Source organism: Apteryx rowi, unplaced genomic scaffold (assembly GCF_003343035.1).
Source record: "Apteryx rowi isolate R43461 unplaced genomic scaffold, aptRow1 scaffold_42, whole genome shotgun sequence".
Taxonomy (NCBI): Eukaryota; Metazoa; Chordata; class Aves; order Apterygiformes; family Apterygidae; genus Apteryx; species Apteryx rowi.
Window position 1 is genome coordinate 1,407,633 of NW_020450665.1, and position 18,638 is coordinate 1,426,270.

Genomic DNA, 18,638 nt, shown 5'->3' on the forward strand with positions numbered 1-18,638 from the left:
AACTTGGTCTCATCTGCAAATTTTGTCATACCCTTTTCCAGATTACTTACAAATATGAAGAACAGCAAAATTCCCTTCAGACCTTTTCTTTGCTATGAAGACTTCTCATTTACTAATACCTTCTGTTTCCTTTCTTTTAACAAAGTATTTATCTACGGAAGGGTTTGAAAGCCTTCCTGAAATTCATGGAGGTTATCATCAACAAGGTCTCTCTTATTCATATGCTTTTGATTCCTTTAAAAAATCTAACAATTAGAGAGTTGTGACTTGCCCTTCAAAGAGTGAGTTAATTCTTCTTTTCTTGTTTGTGCATCAGTCAACAGACTCTCTGTTAATGCTTTTACTCATGTTCCTGGAAGGTTTACCAATTTGCAGTTCCATGGGTCTCAGATATGCAAAACCATTAGAAAATTGATCAGACATTTGGCCATCAGTCATTGCACGTGAATGCAGAGAAGTTACACACCACAGTTAGTTGTCAAGGAATTTTTTTCCTGAATTACGTTAAAACTCTGGATGAATGCCATATGAACAGGATTATTTGTTGCCATTTGTTTCAACTATTCAGTCCACAACCTCTTCTAACTGTGCTTTGATTTGATCTATATCCCCTGCAGAGAAAGGTTCTGGAGCCAGTTCCAAACACTTCTGCAGTGAATGCAGATGCAAAAAAATCACAAAGTTTTTCTGCTCTCACCTTATATTTTGCCAGTATTGGATTTCAGATGTTCTTCTCAGACTTCTTGTTTCAAAAAATAATTTATCGGTTTTGGGGTAATATGGAGAAAAGAACAATCTGTTTTCTCTTAAAGCAGCATATATTTAATATCTATATCTCAATTCTTTCTTGAGAGAAGCTTTTTATAACAGTTCTGTTTGTCTGACAAAAAAAAAAAAAGAAGATATGGCTGACAGATAAATCAGAAATGATACCTATTAAAGCAAAGCCATAAGGGGATATTTCTGCGTCTTCTTGTAGCGATATTAGGTAATCTATAGGTGGATGAAATTGGAGTGGGAACAATGCTTCAAGTCTTTCTCAGACATGTTGCAGAAACTTGTGTGGCAGATACTTCATTTTGTGTTCAAATTGTGTTTCACATCGAGTTTATCACATTGGACATTTGACACCAAAATCCAAAAGAAGCTTGTATTTTCTCTTCTCAGGTGGCAGAAGAATAAATTGTGCTTATTTTCAGTATAGCTGGGAACATATTTTGAGTTACAAATCCTACAAATCACAAAGCAGTATCACTTATCCATTATCCTACCTAATGATAACCTGCAGGGCACCTCTGGCTAGTGCAGTTTGCTCCACCGTTAAGTGGCCACTCTCTTACCTTCCCAAGCTGAGTGAGACCCGCGAGGTATTCACTCTATGGCACTAGAGCAAGGCACTAGACACCAATGAGCCAATAAGCCATATTTGCTTCTGTGATCACAAGTCATCTTGCCATGCTGGAGATCATATCACAATTTTCTTGTCCAGTTCATGCACAGGAACAGTAGAATTAATAGTTTTTTACTGTGCTATGTAGATAAGCAAAACACACTACTTTTTATGAATGCAGATGCTTCTAGTTTCTTGCCTGTATTATACAACTGCCCTATTTTTCTCTTCTTCCAAGAAAAGGTAGCTTTTTCTCATAGCTATTTCCTGTAATTGAAAGGCTCAGATTTTAGAGAATTCTTTTAATTTTCCTTTGCTGTAGTTAAATTATTTAAATTGACACCTTTCAGAGTCTATTTCTCGTATTTAAGAGTCCTCTGTGGTAGTTCTTTGTCTCTTCTGTGAGCATTATCCCAGATTTACTGTAGGCATTGTAACAAAGAGTAGGCAGCTGTAGCTGTGCTTTTCCAATGCCAAACAATCTTTGTCAGCATGTCTGTTCTTCCTGTATAGATTATTTTTGTTTGTGTTTGGTTTTCTGTTCATAGTGGAGCCACGAGGGACATAGCATTAGTCCACCTGCAATGTCTAAACCTTTACTTAGTTGGGCTTCTCAGTGTGCCTGTAGAAAACCAAAATATGCAAATCCCATGTTAGATGGCTAGCACTAATCACGCTGGTTTCTACAGTGCAGCTTTGAACAATTCTCAGTATTCCTGTCATGTTACATTTTAAATAACATTGCCATTATACGTGGAATACATTTAGACATCTCTGAGGTGAGCATAATGGATGTCATGATGAAGAATTAGCAACTGTTAGGAATGCTTGCTGGCCTTAGTGAGATCAGAAATATAAAGAATCAGTTAATAACTCTGCCAGTCTGTCTATCGTGCAGATCTCAGTAAGGGAGATAAGTCATTCTTATCAAGGTAACAATCGTATCTTAACAAGGATCACCTGATAAAAATGCTGCTTACATTTTTCTTAAATGAACAGTGTTGCTTGCATGCCTGCTTTCTTATTCTTCTCTTAATTGAATTTAAAAAAATCTAATTTTTTCTGAAGGAAAGTTGTTTGAGTCTTTGCCAGGCTCCTAGTGAGTTGGTGGGTTTGTGCCTCTGCTCAGACTCAGGCTTCTCCTGAGATCCAAGGACAAATGGGGAGAAGGGGCAGGATTCCTGATTTTCTAAAATTTGCTTTGCTAAATTTGGAGCTCTCATGATTTGTGAATCACAGTTCCTCATATAGCCAAAAAATCTTGCTTCTAGGAGAGGTAGCAGCTCCCACCACTGCTGTGGTTGCAGCAAGTGAAAGTGGAGAGCCAGGAGCTACCTTCCCACTGAGCCAAGTCAGCAGCCAGAAGGCAGCAGGAACCTATTCTTCTCACAGAAATGGGATCCTTTCCTCTGCCTGAGGCAGCATATTTGGCTGAGTGCTGAATTCAGCATGAGCTGGGAAACAGAAGCAGCCACTTTTTACAGAGATGAGCTACTTCTCTTTAGCTGCCTCGTGATAGCCCACGCCCAGAAGAGGGAGAGGCCCTTGCACAGCACCTATGTCAGCATGACTTCCCCAACTTTCCTCTAATGAGTGGTGGCACTGTGATGCCAAAAAAAATGAAAACAGCTCCTAGAAAAGGTGTTGCACACCTGCTCATTACTGAGTCTGCCCTTATAATGGCTTCCAAGGCATGTCCTGTGCTCTATAGCCTTGCCTCACATGTTCTTCTGTGCTTGAAAACCATGGCATGTCAATGACAAGCTATGCAACGAAGAGGAATGATGTGGGAGATTTACATTCCTGAAGTGAATTGTGCTTTTTTTTTTATACGTGTAGTCAAAGCATCCGAGATAGTCTTTCAAATAACTCAGGTCTGTGTGTTGATAGTCAAGTGACTATATGCTGTCCTCCCTCTCTTCCTTTGGCTCTCCAGTAACACTTCCACAGCTGAAAAGCATCTGGAAGTCACACCCAGAAGGATGCTGGCACCTGTGCTACCACCACTCTCCACTCTGGCCTATACTGAGACTCCTTCCAAGTGAGGGATTGCCAGCAGGGCAAGATAAGTCYGCAAGTATCTCTGTGGTATTGAAAGCTGTGAGAATTAAAGGCTAAGCCCTGAGGCAGATACTCTGCAAAGGTGGCAATGGGCAGACCTATTGCTCATATAAGTGGCTATTTAGAACTGAAAACAGAATAAAGCTCTTTCTTGCAAGTGCAACAGGTGAGAGCTCACTGGAGAATGTACTTCTGAACATAATACATGTAGAGTTAAAATCTACTCAAAATCTTTGAAGTTGGAAGAATCCAAACCTTAGGGCCCTGACTATGTTTTTAATGGTTATTTCCCCAAAGAATTCCTGTGACAAGTTAGTATGAACACATTACAGCAGGTCTGTTTCTGATGTTATAAAATGTGGACTTCTGTTGGATTCAAAATATAACTGGGGAATTCCTGGGGGGAGATGAGGGGGGAAAAAAAAAGTTCAAGGGAAAACTTTTCTCTGAAATAGTTAGTATCACCTGTATGGATGGTTTATACTTGGAGTAATCTGATATAACAGAATGGAATCTGAAATGGTGCCCTTATAAATCATGCTAGGATACTGTTTTTTCCAGCCACTGGCAGATGTCATATTGTAATGGCCAGGTGGCTAAGAGACAGTATGCCTGTGTCATCCCTTTCCAGTCGCTACAGGAACTGTGCCTAGTGACTCTCATGTCACAGGTGAGTAAAATTCATGTTATAGTATATCCTTTTGGAACCAAGCAGGTTCCAGGTTAGATCTGGTTGTAAGCTTGAAAAAATTCTTACTGCCCTGAGTGCATAGACCTTTTGARTGGAATTAAAAAAAACCAAAACAGTAGGTCAGTATTCTTTGTAGATACTGAGGCAATTATTCTATAGAATCATGCTGTCTTTTTCAGTTAATTTACCAGTTTTTCTCTATCTATGTATTCTATCATCATATCAATTAAGAGAATACATAAACACTTGTGACAATCAATAGGAAAATCAGTAGGAAAATTTAACTCCCACTTTTTTGGAAAATGCCTACTTGTTCGTGTAGAAAAGTTAAACATTTATTTTGACCTATTTTGCTGACTTTCAAATAACCACCCTGGTTATGTTTGAAGATAACTTGCAAATCTTTATATAATATTAGCTGTGGATTTTGTATGTGCTTTTGGCAGTTACTTTCACAGATCTATATAAAAGCATCAATAGCTATTCTTTGGCTTTCACTGAAAACTTTTTTTTCTCCCTTCTCTTTAGTGTAGGTAAGAAAGATTGACCTAAATAATTCCTTCATAGGAGACTGTAGAATTTGGGACATGCAGTGCCCATTGCAGCATTTCTTGGATGTTCTGAATTGATTTGAACAAACCATTAAGCCCCAAACAGCAAAATAATTGGAGATGCTCTCAGCCCGAATAATTCAAATAAAAATCAGCTCTAATGACGTGATCAAATATGTTGCCAAAACCCTCATTAAAATAAATATTTTTGCTTTACATGACGTTTTACTGTAAAATACTTTAACTCAAAATATTCCAGTGATGTGTCACCTATATTCCACCTTAAAGCCTTCATTTCATCTTTCTCTATGTAGGTTATACAGTGAGCAGCATTTGGATCAGAAGTCTCATTGTGCATATTAATCTGAGGGGGATTTTTTTCACTGTTCCTATGCAGGATTTGAGACAATGGTTTAAAAAGGCTGATGGGATTTTTGGTGTGTCTTCTATGAATAGTTAGTATAATTGCCATGAATTTGGCCAGGTGTAGCTAAATAATGTTTCAGGCAGAACTAAGAGCAAAGCTTTTACACAATAATTTCCTGGGTAAGGTTCAACAAAATGAAAACTCATCAGAAACCCTGCTGGGATTCCATCAGCAAGCATTTATTTGCAGTTGCTGGTACACCTGCTTACACAGTAATAATACACCAGTGAGTTAAGTCACTATGCCAATGCAAATTAGCTTTATTTTGAATCAAACACTAGATTTTAGAACATACGATGAGCAGGAAACTGTAATGCCATCAGATGGATGCAGGAAACTGATGGGGGGTGTGTGTGTGAAGCCCTGCACACTTATACTGGCTGTTCCTATTGCTGCTCTTCTGTATGCTGATATATCCCATAAGAGTACCTAGTCTATTTATAGTATGTATCTGGAACATATGCTTTTCTCCTCTCCTATAACTAGATTTTCTTTAGCCTGAGCCTTGCCATCTGCAATATTATCTTTTCAAAGATAATCCCATATTTCAGTCTGGGGAGAAATTTCTTTAAGTGTCCGTTTCTGTACATTTGATTAATGCAATCTCCCCTTATCACCACATGGATTCTAGTTTTCATAAGATCGGTTTGTCCTGTATATGCTCTTGATTTTGATGATGCAGTCACTAATCTTAGAAAAGGATCTAACGTGATGCAATGAATTTCTCAGTCCAGGTAGACTGAATTCTGTAGTTCAAACCTTAGCTGCTTTTTTTTTTTCTTTCCCAGAGAAAAATCTTCTTTTGCATGCTGGGATTATCAAGGTATCATGGGAGAATTAGTTGCCCAGATCCCACTGAAATCTAAACTCCCTTTCACTCTTTTGAAAACCCCAGTCACAGCCAGTAGGCGCTGGGTGATGACAATGATGAGGTGTGGGACTGGGAACCTGAGCAGAATAGTGAGGATTCGGGTGTTGAGCCGTGTAATAAAATTACAGATCTAAATTTTATCCTGTCTTCCAATCTTTGGTGTATTACAAATTTATTCAAATACTCGCTTCCCTTAAGTGCTGTTCCTTTGTTTCCAGAAACTTAGCAGAGCTCTACCCTGGATTCTGCCAGCAGAGCTATTTCAGCCAGGAGTGTGCAGGCAAAGCCGTGGCGGCAGAAGAGCGAGCAAAAGGCTTGTCCTGGCACCAAGGCTCCTGTCGTCTTGGGTGAGCACGTACAGAGGGTAGCGTGCCCAGGGAGCAGCAAGCTCACGTGCAGCTCGGTCAGCCTGAGAGACACCTTTTCCATAAAGGGAGATGATTGCTGGTGTGCTAGCAGGTGCCTTTCATGCGGACACATGAGCCTGCACAGGAAAGTAATATAGCTCCTGGGCCAGTCCTGCGTTCTGGAGCCCCAGTTCTCCTTCCCCGCAGATACTGGTTCTCTCCAGGACTCTTCTCAAAGGAAACTAACTGGTTCCCTCCTAGACAAAACTCAGGCTGATTCTGGTGGCTCTCTCTCTCTGTCATGACCCCTCTGTTAGGTAGTATAGATGGGGCTACACCAAGCTTGGCTCTCTTTTCTCTACACAGTCCTCTAACACCATCCTAGCAGAATCAAGTATCCCATGTTTTCTTACAGAAGTTGCACCCTGTGTTACATACCATTAAAAAAAAAGGCAGGGAGGAGAAAAAGAAAAATCAAACAGCCTGCTCTGTTGGTCTGCAGCACAATCCTGACACTATTTTGGAAACTGCATTGAAAAGAATCACACRAACATGGTGCTTGTATATCACAGACACAGGGGAGTTGCACAGGCCTGAGGAAATACATGGGATTGTGTCCCATGAATCCTCTGTTATGCAGGATGATGCTCTGACCGGTGCAGATGTAACTGCTCTTCATTGCTTGGCCTGGGAGCCAAGAATTGCTTGTGGGAGTGGATGCACTTAGTAGCATAGTTGCAGGTGGTTATGCAGCTTTATGGTTTTGTTTTCCTTGCCTGGAGAGGGGAGGTTTTATTCTGCTGGCTCAAATAAAAGTATGGCTGCTAGAGGTGCACCTGCACAAATAGTTTATCTGCTCAGTCACTCTTAAAACAGACTTCACCTTAGTAAGGCCATCTTCTTGCGCTCTCAGAACGTGCATGTTCTGTGCCTGTGCCTGAGCTGGTTGACACCAGCTCTGTCCATCTACAGCAGGCATGCAGAGGCATTCACCTCCCGTTTTCCTTTGTGGTGCCTCTCAAGCTATGACAGCTTTTCACTACTCATTTTTACTTTTTTTAAAGGTAAAGCTTTGGATGCCATGGGTGTTGGGTAGCTTGTGAACTACTCTTTCAGTTCTGCCAGGAAAACCTCTGTTGGCCTCACTGCTGATCATTCACATCAAAGGATGCCAGGTCTGGCCTTTAAATGATATTCAAAATCTGCCCATAGCTAAATAATTTGACCATAGCTAAATAAATAGAAGGGTTTTCAGCATGTATGCAGGCAGACTTTGATGCGCCACAGGGCTGTCTCATCAAGAAACCAAGTGAACCACAGGAAAATTTGTGTCTTGAACCAGTTTAATTTTACGCTGCTCTAGGAGCGTTCTTGATTCTGAGGGATAATCAGCATCGTTGCCTTGTGGTGACTATGCCTGGGAGCGGTTTAGTCTCACACAAGTGGAGCCATAATCTTCCCTTATTTGACAGACTAATGTAATGCTCTCTACCCTATACCAAGGTACCGCATGCCAAGCAACTGACCTGCTATGGCTGGAGTCAGCAAGCTGGATCATAAGTTAAATCTGGCAAACTAATAGTATCATATCGAAGAAGCTGAAAATCCTGTAGCTGGGTCAAGTTCTTCAAAAGGAGCTGCATGTTTGGCTTTCATCCGGCCATTCCCTCCAACATTATTCAAGCAACAGGGATATTTTTAGCTTTAGAAGATACATGATCATAAACATTTTGACAGTAAGAAGAAAGCGTTATTCAGAAATGTCCTTTGACTATACTGGTGGTCTCCAATTTAATTTTTCCAGGCGACTTTGTTACTTATGGAAGGTATGCATGCTCTGTACATCATGTATCCATAAAAGGTGTGCTCTTGAGGGTTTTTCTGATTCTTTCATACTGTAGCAAGATACCTGCTCAGTAAAGCCACTGTACGATTTCTTTCCTCATTCTTGAGTGTTATTGTACACGTTCTCAATAGCCACTAACACCCTTGTGTCATAACTGAAAAATAGCAATTCTCTTTTGAGTAAAACATTAATATTCCACTCACTCATTAAGATAAAATAGTTTCAGAAAGTTGTGAATTCATATGCTTTCATTGTATTTGGGAATGTGAGATATAGAAACTTATAAACATTTACAAGCTGCTTCTCAATTAATGAATACACCTAAGGACAAGATAGCCTCTGAGACTAACAGCTGGATCTGAGCTTTTTGGAGGTTGTCATCAACTGTTTTAAAGTAGCCAACTTGGTAGAAAGCAAAACATTATCTTTTCCATGTTTATTGATCAAATATGACTAGAACAGTTCATCCCCACATTGTTCCCAAAGAATAGGAACGAAAGGAAAACTGCTATCACAGCTGGAAAGCCAAAGACAGAATAGGCAAAGATGGAGTGACTCTCTCCCAAGTAAGAAACAAGGAAGATGGGCAAATCCATGCAAATCTTGCATCTCTCATGACTAGAGAAAAGTGTGTTGTAGAAGATTAGAGACCAGCTGATCTGATTGTTTTACAGCTAAACCCTTTACACAAATCTGGCAATATTAACATAGGGAAATTTATAGGTGTGCTTAGGTTAAGGCTGATTACATTTCCTGTAACTGTGTTTATTACAGAACATGTGGGAGGTTTCAATAAGCAAACAGATGGAGTTATCCTTGAATATCTTCACCAAAGCRAGGGCTACCTCTGTGGGGGTCTTTTTTGCTTTCGTTTGCTGTTGTTGTTTTTTCTGCAGTGATACGCTGGTATGGCCAGTATTCGAGACGCAGATGGAATTGTGTAATAGTATTGTAAGGTAAAAATCAAATCAGGCCCTCTGTCATCTGAATGCATGGGAACAAAGCCTTCTCTTGCTGAACCCCTCTTGATTCCAGGGTGCAGGATCTTGTGTCAGGGCTGTCGATCCATCAGTTCCAAAAATAAGAATCACATGAATAATAAGAGCCGTAGGATCATGAGCAAAATGGCTTTGCTTTATAAGGAATATTAGAACTGCAACCTACGTAAACTTGATCATCCTATCACTTCAGGGAAAGTAGAAGTGAACTGAGTTGGATTTAAAAATCAAGTACACCCTATTATTACTGATAACAGTCTAGACATATAGGTTTATGTCTGCATTGAGCAGCTGGGCACAAATTAGCTCTAATCCAGAAGATGTATTTGCATGCCACTAAGCCAGATCCTGATAAGAACCTATTCCTGAATTTTAATTATGTCTGCATTTGAAGCAACAAGCCCTGTATATTTGAAACACTAAGTATTCTCCTTATGGTTCCTCTGTTGAATGCTCTATTAAAGAAATTAAATGGTTTCTTCTACGCAGCAATTGGCTTGTTTGGATGAGAATTCAAGGTGTGTGTCTTAAATGYGGTGATGAATATATGTTGTAAAAGTCCAGTATAAATTCATCTGAAAAGTAATATGCTTCATCTACAGTAACATTGAATGTTTTAAGCAGTATGTCAGCTAATTGATGCTAATAGTTCACTTTTTAAAATCTTATAGACAGTGAAATAGTCAGAAAAGCACACTATTGTAAGATTTAACTGTACATATTTGGTTGATAAAATGTCCTTGTCTAGGCTAGTACCAAATGATTTAGTGAGAATACAGTTACTGCTATATTTAACCCTTTTGAGGAAGCATTGTTCTTCCTCCACAAAAGATTATTTATCTTGCCTCATTTTACAAGCAACTGCTTAGTTTTTTTTTTCTTTAGACAAAAAAGGAATAAAAGCATACTTTGCTGAAAACACTCCTGTGTGTGCATGTGAAGTGTAGCAATGAAAGTAGCAAAAAAATCACAAAGATGATGACAGAAAACAGCTCACACTCAAACTTTTTTTTTTTGCTTTTCTCTGAAATGTTGTCAGTCTATTCAAAGCAGGAATATTGCAAACATATTTTTAGAGTGGCTAAATTTAACAACACAATCCAGAGAAAAACAACCCCTAGGTGATTTGCTTTTTATAAAATACATAAATAGTTTTTGAGAATTAGTTGTAGAAACAATATTTCTTATTCCTCTGTTTCCTTTATGTAATAACATTGTGGTCCTGGGGGATGACAAGAAAAAATAGTTTCATTTACTAGGGTTTGAATTTTAGTGGTTTTAAATCTATAATTTTGTGACAGAATGGCACAGCACTATTTTCTGTTTGCAATTTATGTCCAAGACCACAAGAAAAAGTCTAGCGGAATAGTTGATACCATAGATCTTTTCATGGTTGTGTTTTGCTGTTTATTCTTGATACTTCCTCCTATAAATAATTGATACTACCACATTTGCCTATTGAAATCTGTAGTAATGTTTTTGTGAGGAAGGGCTGCATGATCAAATTTCTGCTCTGGAATAACAACCTCTGGATCTATATTTTGATAGTGGCTTCAGGCACAAATCTCATCACCCCATATAAACACTAATAAAACAACTAACCCTATGTAAAGAGCTTACAAGACAAGCACATTCTGCAAGAAAGTCAATGATTTAATTCTTACTCACTTCAAAAATGCCAGATCGGAGTCTGTAAAGTAGTAATTTGTACGTACCAGTGGTATTTCTGCACACACCTACTGTACATCCAAATGCAATGTTTAAGTATTGCAGAACATTTTTAACATATTATTGCTGTTATTTTGGCTTCATAAGACCAAAAAGGAATTAGCCTTGGAGGAAAAATGTGGTTTAAAAGCTGTTTATTACTTCTGCTGTGCTGATGAAGGTCCTCTTACCCTCAGCAGTAGCTGCTAAGGGAGCTGATGCCGTGCTTGGGGGCACTGGACAGGGGGTTTGGGAAGCTGCCGGGACAGACACGGACCTCCTCAGCTGGCACTTYGGCCTTGCGCAGGTGCCTCTCTCCTGCCCCATCCCCTGCGTCTGGGCTCCCCCTTTCCCCTCCAGCCCAGGGCTCTGCCCCCTGCCTTGTGCTGCTGGTGTGTGACCTGCCACTCAGGCTGTGTTTTAACTGAAGTAGGGGAGAGAACAACAGAGCAGTGAGAAGAGGGAAGTGGGGTCTTCCAAAACCAGGAATAAAAATATGAATGAAAAACAGCTTAAATCTCAATTATTGGATTTCTCATTGTATTTTAGTGCTTGGGAGTCCTTTTTTGCTACTCAGGCACAGAAAAAAAAGGCAGTAAGTGCTTCAAAAAATTATAATATGTAGTTCATGTTCTATTACTTCTCTTTGTCAAATAACTAGATATTTTTTTTTTAGTGCTTCAGTAAGTGTTCAACATCCCTCTGTATACAGGGTATTGTATAGCTGTGTTTATAGCTGTAATGCTATTAGATTTTAGTGAAATATTAGCTACAAGTAAGGGGTGGAGGGAACCTCATTTGATATATATATCCCAGGAATCACATTTTATGGTTTTATATATATAGAATCCAAGAGAACCTCAGCATAACCTCCACAAAGAAAATTCTTATTGTTATGTTTCATCATTGAGAAATGTTTATGGGTCCCTTAAGATTTCACTCAGATGTTTAAATAATTTGTGTAACCTTTTGGTCATGTAATTTATTTGATTTATTTGAAATGATTGTAGACAAGAAATTTCATCAGCTCTGCTTTGTTCGAGAGTTTTCCTTTTTCCCATAGAGCAACAGAAAGAAACTAGTTCTCAACTTATGTTAGACTTACAGTTATTGTAAGCAATGACCATGAACGCTGTACAAATTGTGATTTGTCTCCCAATTTCATCCATACTACGTGGTTGTCCTACTTCACTGGTATAATTTGATCAGAAAAGACAGACTGAAGATTTGCCTGGTTTAGGGAAAAAAGAACATGTCTTCTGTTACTGTAGTTACAGTCTGTAACAGCACCTGCATGGATGCACGAGGTGATCACAGGGAGACCCCTTATAGAGCTCTTGGCTGGGCACAAATAACTGCATCCATGCACTCTCCTGATTACGGGGACTGCTTTCTGTGTCTCAGCATAGCTTTTTGCACATAAAATTCATAAGCGAGCCTTTTCACTTTATGTTAAAATTAACTGTGTTATCGTTAGTCTCCAACTGTGTTACAATTTAAGTGCTACCATATACTATGTACTAATCACACACAACGCTGGTCAGCAAGCTTTGTATGCAGCCCTGTAAAAACATACTCTGAAAAGATTCCTCTCTCTACTCTTATGCTTGAAGTATCTGGCTATATTTTAGATACAGCATTGGCTGCTGCATCTCATATAGGCATACGGACTTCTAACTGTGTTGGTGTACGTGTAATAAGCTTTGAACAGTGAAACTACATAGACATATAACTATGGACAGGCCAGCACAGCTTAATCTTTTATGTTGTTAACCAGCCTCTCAGGTGAGCTTTTAAGGACGTGTTGACTTCTACAGGAGAACAGAAAGGAGAATATGAAGGGGTAAGAAAATGGTGAGACTGGTGAAAGACTGACTGCTTGGTAATAAGGAAAGGGTTTTGAACTGTTAGAAGGGCATTTTGCAGACAGCAGACTAAGGTKTGCCCCTTCCAATCAAACCATCAAACGATTGCATAGCAAATAGCTTAGTTTTTTGTTTTGAAGGATCACATATAAACCGTGGGTAGGTCCCATTTATAGTTGCTTCAGAATTTCAGCAATGTCCAAGAAAAATGAGTGCATTGTTGAAATAGGAGAATTTGGWCATTGATTGTGTTCAAAACCTGGTACAAAGCAGGACAAAGTTCCAATGAAGTCAGAGGAGTTATTTTGATCTAAAATAAGTGCAAAGGAGACTGATGGCAGAAATATCAGATTAGCTCTCTTTATTGTCATAATGATAAAAGCTCATGACTGCTCATTACGTTACAAGGCAAGACATTCCTAGTGAATTTATTAGTGAAAAGCAGGTGCTTTTATTTGTGATTTTTTTCTCTGCAAAGGTTTTTTGCTAAATTTCCTGGAGAACTCACAGTGGAAAGGGTTCTTACTGGTAGTAGAAAATTGCTGTACCTTGCAGTAAGTGTTCAGTCTGGACTGTGATGAGGATTTACAGGACAAATTCTTCAAAGAATGCAAACACATTTTAGTTATGGCAAATCAAACTCTTTTGTCCCTTTTAAGATGAATCATTACAGATAGGAGGAGAATATTAGATGGTAGTACTAAACCTGGTTGTTGTTTTGGGGTTTGTTTCTACTTGTAAGCTTATTTTTCACCTTGGAAACCTAAAGCTCCTGAGTGATCAGAGTGGCCTGCTTTTGTGCTGTTTCCCTTCCATCTCCTCCCTACCCTGCCAAAAGACTATCTTTCCACACAGTCTTCCTTCTGAGGATCCAGGTATACTGGAGAGTTCCTGTCCTGAGTTAGGACACAGAAGTAGAGGAAACTACCCTGCAGGTAAGACACTTCTATTCTGCAGCGATGCCATATGATGGAATAACTCCTGGGGCCAGAAATGGGTAATAAAAATAGCATAACTCTTGATATATCCTCTCCTTTCGATTGGGCAGGGCACAAATACCGTACAGGTTCAGTGTTGAGGGGAGTAAACCGATTACTTCACCTGAGCTGTCCTTAGAGCAGCTTGCTGAAACCTTCCCCTTGGTCAGCTCAGCTGCATCATGTTGTTGTCTGAATTGCCTATATGGACCGCTTGAAAATGAAGCCTGGTATCTAACATACAAGTTCAAACTTGATTCATCTTTGGTGCATCTGTTTTGTGGTAAGTGTTTTGATGAGTGGGAACGGGAAATGTTAACACTCTGTAAGACAATTTGCTATGTGAGAAAACTGCACTTCACAGCAAGATAAATAGCAACCCATCAAACTTTGCAACTGCCAAAGAAGTCTTCCAATAGTCGGGGGAGTGAAGAGGGCAGGATTCTCTTGAACTCTGGGCTCTCTAAAAGTGATGCAGAAGAGCTGACAATTTGTCACAACGCCTACAGATTACCGAAAGTTTCATTCATGGCCAAAAAAGCCTTTGAGACCAAAGCAGTTATAGTTATCTCTTAGAAGCACCTGTCAAAGTCATTGAAGTCTATTTATCCCTTACTACATTTTAGGAACATCTTGAATTGTCATATTCCACCTGTTCTTGCAACTACGTGCTTTTCACTAATCAAAAACCATCAGATTTGTAGCCTCAAGGCACAATCAAGGTGTCAAACAAAATATGATTTTTACCTCTTTATATTCCTCTGAAGAGCAGACGACTCTAACTTGGCAGCAGTTACTCCATGCAGAAGCAAAGTCTCAGGGCTTCCAGGTACAACAAATGATCCTCAGCAGAGAGTTTATGTAGTATGTCTGCACATAATGTTAAAGAAGTAAGCCAGAAAAGGAACAGTCACAATGTGTGCTTTATTTGGGGAAGGCAAGGAGCTACAAAACATACTTAATTTAGCAAAGAACAGCTACATTCGAAATACAATAACATTTATGATGTTATTGAGTTTTGATAATTAAATATATCCTCTAAAGCAATACAGTTGTAGCTCTTGTTGAGCCTTCTGTATATTTTATTTAGAGAAGTTAGTGAAGCCCCGGTCTCACTGGAGTCAATGAGCCACTTGACTTAGCCAAGATTTCATCAAATCAGACTCAGATTGCTTTCGACTATTTGCAGAAAGTGCCTGGGCTATGAGCTAAGACACATCTTTAACTCCTAGAAGTCTAGAATAAGTCAAAGGCAAGGTATTGCTTCTGTATTCCTTGACTACAGTTGTTTCAATTTAATTAGAGGTTCACAAAATTTTCTGCATTTAAGGTTTTTGACAATATTCATTATCAAAGAAAATTTGGATGAAAATGAATGTGGTTGAATATTCCAYATTTTTTAGCTACTTAAGAGCTCTCATAAAAAATGCATTTTGAAAATTTGAAAGACTTTTAAAAATATTTGAAAATCCCCTGCAGTCCCCTGTCCATCACTGCTATGTTTGTTAAAAAAAAAAAAATTGTGATAATAGCTTATATTCTTTACAGTTGATCTTACTACTGCATGTATTCCAGTTCACTAATTATACCCTTTCTTTGACAGCTAATTTCTGGAGGCTAAAATGTCATAGAAAACATTATTATCAGCGTGTTGCTTTTGTTCTCTTTGTTTGGTATTTATTGGTGCCATTTTCTGCCTCCTTTGGTAGAAATAAAGGAGATTCCGAGTAGTTCTGCTTCAGTTACTTGTTCAACGTGACTCACCTAGAAGTGAGTCCTAGGAAAAGGACATTTTTTCAAATAGCCTAATTGATAGTATAAATGCAGCTCAATGGCCCTTATTCTCTTGCCTAGCATTTTGTCTAAACATGTATTTTTGGCTATATGAAGCAATTGAGTTTCCACTTTCCTCAGACTTTTCCAGTATGAAGTGTCTAGATGTTAATGATACAGCACTACAGGAATCTTTCTTCCAGTAAGCATATCTGTTGAACAGTTTTGAATCATACATTTTAATCTTTCTGGGTTCAGGTGGTCAGCAGGCTATCTATTTCAGCCCCCACACTTCATTATCTGAACATTAGAGTAGTGCTGGAAAAGGATAGACCCCCCAATGAATCTTATGAAAATACTGCAGTGTTCAAATACATTATGTTATTGGTATTAATAAGATGAAAAATTAGACACTACAAAGCATACTATGACATTTTTCAATTCAGAGAGAGAAGCTTTCTTCAGAATACATCTAAAGGAAAATGTGACAGCAGGGAAATAGATCTGAAGAGATTTTTTTAAGCTTGCAAACCAAAGGATGATGGCAAAGAATGTACAGTACAGGTTAAAATAAATTAGCAAAATAGTTACACATTCTACATAAACAGAAGAAAAGTCTGCATCAAGGTTGTTAAACAATACGTTTTCGTTTGGAGATAGTGTGGTAAATGAAGGTCCAGAATGTTACAGTAATGCAAAAATATCAAGGAAYAAGTGAAGTGTTTCTATTTATGAAAGCAACTAGCCTCTCACTCTCTTTAGAAAAGGCTAAAACCCTCTTTACCAGGAGGGATCATGTTGCCACAAAGAAAAAAAATTGACAGAGAACTCAAGTCAGAAAATGGGGCTATAAATTGTTAGAGGAAATGACTGTGGAATAATGTTCAGTTTAGTATACTGCATATTATATAAAACTRAGGAAAATATGTATGATACTTAACAAATTTAAAATGATTAATTTTGATCTTCGTGATACTTATGTTAGGCATCCTCCTTACAGTGGAAACATTAGAAGTATTGGGGAAGACAGTGCAGAGTTCCTTTCTGCCAGTGAAGGTAGAGGGGCATCTCCTTCCCTCTCTTGGCAACGTGGCCACTACTGAGGCTTTGAGACCTTTCCCGCCTAGGCTCCATGATCATCCCAATGGGAACAAGGCCAGTTCTTTATCCTATGATTTGTCTTTGTRCACAGTCATTAAATCCTGCACTTTAGACAACTGCCAGAACAAAAAGGAATGCCAAACTCTTGACATATTAACGAAGGAGTCCCTATTTCAAAGGTAATAAGCAATAACATTAACCTCCAGATCGCCAACATTCTTGTATTATTTCTACATCATCGCCTATATTACATAGGATGACCAAAATGATTTCTTGTAGATCGCATCTACGGTAGAAACTTTTTCTAGTTATATGTCTGTTTGCAGGTGTGATTCTTTACAACACCTCTCTACCAGTGAAAGCTTTCCTGTTGAAGGTGCTGTGGCATACTCTGAGAAACTTCTGTAAGTAGTGTTAACACAAGTTCATTGTTGTCAAAAGGAGTTGTGACTGCAACATAAAATTTTGTTAGTATATCCATGACAGCAAATCATATCTAAAACTGACTAAACTTCAAGCAAGGGGGAGACTTCAACTAATCATCTTTTCTTCTTATGTACAATATCATTTGAGGTAGTTTTTCAAAATCCTTTGAAGGGTTTGGAGGCACAAGTATACTTTTCACAGTCAAAGGAGTTTAGTCATATTTGTAAATGCTATCTTTCTAGCTATAAGGCTTGATATTAAAAACTCTACTACTGTTATCTGATATCAGCACTGTAGAATAGCCAGTAATCCTCATTACATGTGAAAAGAATAGTTTATTTTCAGCAGTCTGTTCTCCATTTCAATGTTTTGCCTATATCTTCTGTTACTGCTGCATATATTAGGAGAAAAAAGACGATAGAAAAGCATAAACAAGACAGAAGCTGCTATTAAGAAACCTTACACAAAGCTCAGCTCTAATTTCACACTTCTTATCTAGGTATTCTTTTCTTGACTAGTAAAATGCAGAAAATAAGTAAAAGGGGCCCACTTATCAATAATGCAGAAATAATAGCACGTGATAAAGTAGGAGAATATTTTATGATATAGCAATAGGAGTGATTTAGCCAAAGAATTCTATCAAACTGCACAATTGCTCATACTTTAATATCCTGGGTGGACAGTTTCACCAAAGTGACTTTATTGTGCACCATGTTACTAAAAGATTAGATTAACACATTGGAGAGGATGATTTGGTCCTGTACAGATAAGCTATAGCATGCCCTTCTCGCTATAGAATATAGTAGTAATTACACACATACCCCACCCCAACACACACAGCTGACTGGGAGAGAGAGACTGGACAAAAGGAATCACTACTGGCGTTAGAAACTGGAAATCTTTTTTTTTTTTTTTTTAAGTCCATTAAGTCCTCTTGCTATAGAGTGGTTATGGGACAATCATAGCTATTCATGTACAAGCAGTTCATTGAATAAATACTGACCCTGCTGTTATGTTGAACTGGGAGATAGACAGGAGATCATTCAGTAAAATGGGACTGACTTTGATCAACATAAGTAATATTTTGCCATGTATGTTACGTATTTCATGCAGATACAATATTATATGGTTATAGCCTTCACTGTGACAAACCTGAACAAAACCAAAGCAAGCATCCTTTATTATGTGTAAATGAGGGCACAGTTGTACTTTATTGTGGCTACAGGTACCTCTATGTATCAGTAACTGCTACCATAAAAGCCTCTATCCGAGAATGTGGATCACAATGAAAGGCTGAGCCAAAGCTAAAGGTATGATAGACAACCTACTTTAAGGCTGGTGTGAGTGGTGGAAGTCCGTATACAGCCCTTCTGCTGGAGGTTACTAATATACACAGGTCAGCCACGACTTGTGAGCACTCCTGAATGCATCAGGGCACAAAGGCAAGCAGTTGAGTATCCGTGTCCATGGTAGGATAAAATGTCCAGTTTTGTGTGACAGTCGCATTACCCTTTTTTTCCATCCCACCCCAGGTTTTTGGGGGCAGGGAGGGCAATAACGGGGGCAGCTATGTCTTGAATTTCATGGGCTTTTGGGGGAAAAAGCAT